Raw genomic sequence first — 6,188 nt, 5'->3', positions numbered from 1 at the left:
GGAAGATCACAGAGTATCCCCCCTCCCGAAGAAAGGAGAGCACCTGGCTCCTGCGGAGACCCACGCTACAGCCCCTGGTGTTCAGCGTGGCAAAGATGGTATCCTTCATAGTGAGGGCTGGGGTGAATCCTCATGGGCAGGGGAATCAACGGCCTCCAGCAGGCCCCGCAACAACCCATGTTCAACCCCAAAGGTCATCAGGGAGTTGCGGAATTTACGGACCTGCCGGTAGGCCGCGAGGCCCTGCCTCCCGGTCCCTCTCCCCTCCCCCAAAAGGCCCTTCACAGCCTGGAGGACATGATGGAAGTCCCCTTTGAGCCACAAGTGTCCTGCAGGAAACGGCGCAGCTCTTCCCTCAGCGCAGAGGGGGATGCGGCAACCAACCCGCTGTCATCCTCCAGTGCGGCCCCTGAAACATCTTCGTGGCCTGTAGAGACAGGCAAGCATGGAGCAGAACCTCGGCGCAGTTGCGCCGGGCAGCCCGTCCCCATCTCTGGCACGGGAGGGGGTGGCGGAGGGAATAGTGCAGCCCCCATAATGTTGGGAAGAGGGGACACGAAAACTATCCCTTGAGGATTGTCCGTAGACAGAGGAAACGAGACAGCCTCGGCAATAGTATGGGTGGTGGCAGGGAAGGGGGCAAGCGACTCACTGGCGATGGAAACAGGATCGGGGCAGGGGCGGGGTCAGGGCCGAGAACAGAAGAAGAGACAGGATCAGGGACAAGGGCCAACATTGGGACCAGGGCAGAAAGGGGGCCGGAAGCAGGGATAGGAACAGGAACGGGGACACCGATGGATTCATGATCCCTGGTAGCCGGGTTATCGGGGTGCAGCTCCTCTCAGCCGGGATTGGGGGACAACGTGACAGGGGTCAGAGAGGGGCCTTCGCTGATGCCGGGCACGGGAGCTGTGGACAGTACGTCACCCGCAGCCACGGCGTCAGGCACTATGGAAACTTCTGTGGGGCCCCCCTCCGGAGGGGAAGCCAACCGCTGAGTCTGGGCACTAGAGGGCATGCCCACAGGCTCGGGGCCTGACCGCTCGGCATTGGCCGTCGCCTCTAGGGGCCCAGCGGCCTCAGGTGAGGTGCCATCCGCGGCTGGACAAAGAGGGAGAGCCAGGGGTGCCCCCAGGACCAGAGCGGGGGCTACGGTTGGGAGTGAGAGGCAGGGAGAAGGAGGAGGGGGTGGTGGAACTGAGCCACCACCCAGATTGAGGCCCGCTGACTGGGGGTTGTCTTCCCCCTGGGTGACCAGGGTCAGACCCAGGGCCTTGATCTCCTCGAATATGGAGGTAAATCCAGTCCCCGTGGCCCCAGAGTCCTCCCCATCAGGAGCCAGGGCAGTAATAGCTCTGCTATCGACAACAGCAGGGGGGCGCAGATGGCAAAGGGGCTGGGGGAACTCCTGCAGAGGCCTTCTCAGGAGGGGACTCAACAAGGGGGGCGGTGACACCTCCGTCTGCTGCCATGGCTGCCGTAGCCAGCGTCCCCTGCTGAGCTCCATCCGGAGGCACGGCAGAAGATGTAACAGCATCAGCCCTCTGCAGCATTTTTCGGGGGGCCTCCTCTCCCTCCTCGTCAGAGGGGAGGGATTGAGCCCGTGATTTACGGGCACTACGCTTCCCCCGGACGAGCACCCAGCCCTCCAAAGTGGAGGTGGAGGGCCGGTTAGCAGGGGCAGGGCCAGGGGGCAAGGGCGATCGTTTCGGGGCTTGGGGCGGCAAGGGTGGGACAACGGAAGGAAGGGAAACCTCCCCCTGGGGCAAGCCCTCTCCCTCAGCTGGCAGAGGTCTCGCCACCCTCTCCTCCATGGGAGGAGGGGCAGTGGCAGTGGCAGCCGGGTTGCCCGGGTCGCCGGCGGTGACAGGCCGGCGCCCTCCCGGGTCTCGGGGGTCTCGGATGTTCCTCTGGGCCGGGCCAGGGGGCAGTCCCTCCGGACGTGCCCCATCGCCCGGCAGAGGAAGCACCAAGCCTCCCCTGTCGAATAGTGGACATGGTAATGGGCCCCCTGATAGGGCACCAAGAAGGACCCCTCGAGCGCCACCCTGCCACTCGTCGCCGGCGGCACTTGAATCTGCACCTGCCGGCGGAAGGACAGAACATGGCAGAAGGCGGGGTCCTTGCAGCCCAGTGGGAGAGGGCTGATGATGGAGATGGGTTTCCCCAGGGTGGAGAGAGCAGGCAAGAGGGCAATGTTGGGCAGGAAGGGCGGGACGGAGGTCAATACCACCCATACGCCCAAGTCTTCCAAAGGTTCTAAGGGAACAAACACGCCCCCCACCGCCATGCCCTTCTCTACCGCCTCCTGAGCGGTGGCCTCCGACTCTAGGAAGAACACAACCTTGCTGTACATCTTGGAGGCCGCCACAATGGCCGTGGGCCCTACCACCCTTGCCAACGCCCGCACGTACGTTTCAACGTGGGACGAGGCGGACACCAGGAGGCAGCGGACGCCGTGCCTCCTGGTCAGTGAGAGGAAGGGGCCCCAGCCACCAGGAACGGTACCGGAGGCGGCAGTCGGGGCAGATGTCGTGGCGGCATGCGGGGGGGGCAACAGCCACCTGGGTGTACGCTCTGGGGGCTTGGGATGGAGCGTCCCCAGAGCCGGTGGAGGGAACGGCTGGGGAGGAAGGGGCCACGGCAGATGTCGGGGCCGCAGCAGGGAGGGCAGCCCCGCCAACGGGAGGTTTTGTTTTCTGGGTGGGGCCTTTGCCCTTTTTATTCCCCTGGCCCTTTTTGCCGGTGGAAGGGGCAGCCATGGCAGCAGCGGAGTCTAGGCTAGTGGTGGCCGAGAGGGTAGCTGCTGGGGCGGGCAAGGGTGGTGGCAGGGGAGGAACAATGGGAGCAGCGGGGGGAGGAGCAGGGACAGGGTCGGGACCAGGGGCAGAGGCAGGGTCCTCCGCCATGGTGGAAAGAAGCAGGAGGAGGCCCTAAATTGGGGTGGGACAATGGACAACTACTCCTCCCCACTAGACGGCAGGCAGGGGAGGAGGGCCCAACAGACAGGGTAGTGGGAGTAGGAAAGGTGGGACAGGGCCAACCACTCCCCCCGCTAGACTGTATGCAGGAGGGAGGGTACCAGCGTGGGCGAGGGGGGGAACTGGAGGGGGGCACCGGGGGAAGGGAAGAAGCAACCACTCCTCCCTGCTGGCTGCAGGCAGGGGAGGAGGGCGCTAACCACAGGAGGACACGGGGACAACAAAGGAGAGGGGGACAATCACGGGCGCAGGGCGGGGCGCCGGCTCCTCCGGCTGCACTTGGAAGGGGAAGGACTACAATTGCGTCAGGGGAGGTGCAGTGATCAGGATAGACAACTTAAAAGGGGGGAATGGGGCACAAGCGCTCTGAAAAGGGACATGGGCACACCAGACTGTGGGTTGGGCGGGGCGGGGGGGGTCGGGGGAACAGCAAACAACTGAGGGTGGGCAAGTAGAGCACAAAGGCAGGGGGGAACCAAACTCCAGGGAAGGGCGGGGTGGGCAGAGTGACAAACTTGGAAGGGTTAGGGCAGGGTAGGCACACTAACAGACCCAGGATCCTAGGATGGGGCCAGGGTGGGGCAGGCAAACAACCAAGGAAGATTCTTCCGGGGAGCTATGGGAGGAAGGGAGGAAAAAAAAACTGGGCTGGGGGGTAATGGGGAGACCCCCCCACCCAAATGCAACTGAGGGAGGGGGGCCAAGTCCAAACAAAGGAGGGGGGAGTGCACCCACGAATGCTTGTGGGGCTCACTCCAGTCCTTGCTCGCTGCTGGAAACAGTCCCGGATGGTGGTGGGCGAGGAAGCAAGCAGCCCCGTCGAGGGGCGAGTAGCAGGTGTTGATGGTCAGCTAGGTTGGTGGAGGGGGCGGTGGCAAAAAGGGGTGGTGGTGGTGAAGGAAGATATGGCGGCAGGGGGGACAACAGGACTGGGGGAGGGCTCCACGCCTCTCCCCCGGCCCTCCACAGCAGCAAAAGGCTACCACTACCCCAAGAGCACAGTTGTTAAAGTCACTCAGTCCAAAACCCAACCCCCTCCACAATTCCTCGCAGCGGTCTTCCTCCTCCTCAACGAGGCAGCCAGCTCAGAAGCAGCAGCAAGCGGGCGGTGGACGGCCAGTCAGGTGAGGACCCAGGCAGAAGGGGTGACAACGGTAGTGGTGGTGGTGGTGTCCTCGCTCCTCCTCCCTCCAGAGGGGTGGGGATGGTGGGGCAGGCCGGCAAGGCCCCCCTTTCCCCACAGCAGTAGCAGCAACAGCAGTGGCTCCCAGACGGGGTCCCAGCCAGCAGTGGTCTTCCAGGGAGGGAGGGAGGCAGAGAGCTCCAGCCAGCAGCAACAGCCCAGGGAGGGAGCTCCAAACAGCACCAGCAGCAGCCCAGGAAGGGAGAGAGCTCCAGCCAGCAGGGCAGCCCGAGCAGACTGACCTCTCCCTCCTGTAGCGGGGTGGTCACCTGCTCCCGGCCCAAAGGGGTTAAAAGCCAGCCCTGGGACACTTAGGCTGGGCTGATTGGGAGGCAGCCTCGGCTGTTGCCATGCCCCGAACAGGCTCGGCTGGCCCTATGAAGGGGCTGCTGGAATGAAGCTCAGGAGACTCTCTCTAGCTTCTGAGGGGGAGGGACCTGGCTGCAGGGACCTAAGCAGAGTACCAGGATTGGAGCAGGGCTGGGGAAGGGCCTGAGGAGCCTGAGCTCCGGCCAGGAAAGCCCCAGGCTGCAGCCTAGCATTAGGCCCAACAGGTACTGGGGTTGCAGGGGACAGCCCAAGGTTAGACAGAGGCAGCAAGTCCCAACCCAACCTTGTTTGTGATGAGTGGCTTATACTGCAGTCTGCGGCAGGGCATGGGGCTAGCTGGTGACTGGCAGTAGCCTATGACTGAGGTGACCTAGGGGTAGGGGGTGGGGGTTCCCTGGGGAGGGGAGACCCTACAAGTGAGGGGTTACTGCCAGGGGTAAGTGGGACACTGGCCTGCAGAGGGTGCTCCAAGCCTGGAAGTAGAGCTAATTCACAGGATACCAGCAGGAGGCGTCCCAGGGGTGAGTCCCACATGCTTACATTGCCCCCTTACTTCTGGGCTATTGCTGGCGGGACACTGCCTTCAGAGCTGGGTGCCCAGTCCCCAGCCGCTGCTCTCTGGCTGCCCAGCTCTGAAGGCAGCGCAGAAGTAAGGGTGGCAATACTGTGACCTCCCTAAAATAACCTTGTGACCCCCTCTGCAACTCCCTTTTGGGTCAGGACCCCCAATTTGAGAAACGCTGGTTTCCCCCGTGAAATCTGTATAGTATAGGGTAAAAGCACACAAAAGACCAGATTTCATGGGGGGAGACCAGATTTCATGGTCCATGACACGTTTTTCTTGGCTGTGAATTTGGTAGGGCCGTACCAACAGGTAAACTGTATAAGTGAGGACGGCTTTCAGTTCCAAGTCAGGTGCATTTTCATTGAAAAACAAACAAAATATGTAATACTGACTGTGATGCTGTGTATAAGAAAGATGATCATTTGTATCATTGTTGCTACCACTGTAATACAATTGCAACAAATCTTGTACAAAATATGTCATGTAAAGTGTCTATAGAAAACTTATGATTTGCTAAGTATGATTATCTTGTTTATGGATTCACCAAGGGAAGGTCATGCCTGACTAATCTAATCGCCTTTTATGATGAGTTTACTGGTTCTGTGGATGAAGGGAAAGCAGTGGATGTATTGTTTCTTGACTTTAGCAAAGCTTTTGACACGGTCTCCCACAGTATTCTTGTCAGCAAGTTAAGGAAGTATGGGCTGGATGAATGCACTATAAGGTGGGTAGAAAGCTGGCTAGATTGTCGGGCTCAACGGGTAGTGATCAATGGCTCCATGTCTAGTTGGAAGCTGGTGTCAAGTGGAGTGCCCCAGGGGTCGGTCTTCCGGCCGGTTTTGTTCAATATCTTCATAAATGATCTGGAGGATGGTGTGGATTGCACTCTCAGCAAATTTGCGGATGATACTAAACTGGGAGGAGTGGTAGATACGCTGGAGGGGAGGGATAGGATACAGAAGGACCTAGACAAATTGGAGGATTGGGCCAAAAGAAATCTGATGAGGTTCAATAAGGATAAGTGCAGGGTCCTGCACTTAGGACGGAAGAATCCAATGCACCGCTACAGACTAGGGACCGAATGGCTAGGCAGCAGTTCTGCGGAAAAGGACCTAGGGGTGACAGTGGA

Source organism: Lepidochelys kempii, chromosome 5 (assembly GCF_965140265.1).
Source record: "Lepidochelys kempii isolate rLepKem1 chromosome 5, rLepKem1.hap2, whole genome shotgun sequence".
NCBI classification, from domain to species: domain Eukaryota; kingdom Metazoa; phylum Chordata; order Testudines; family Cheloniidae; genus Lepidochelys; species Lepidochelys kempii.
This window is presented reverse-complemented; position numbering follows the sequence as displayed.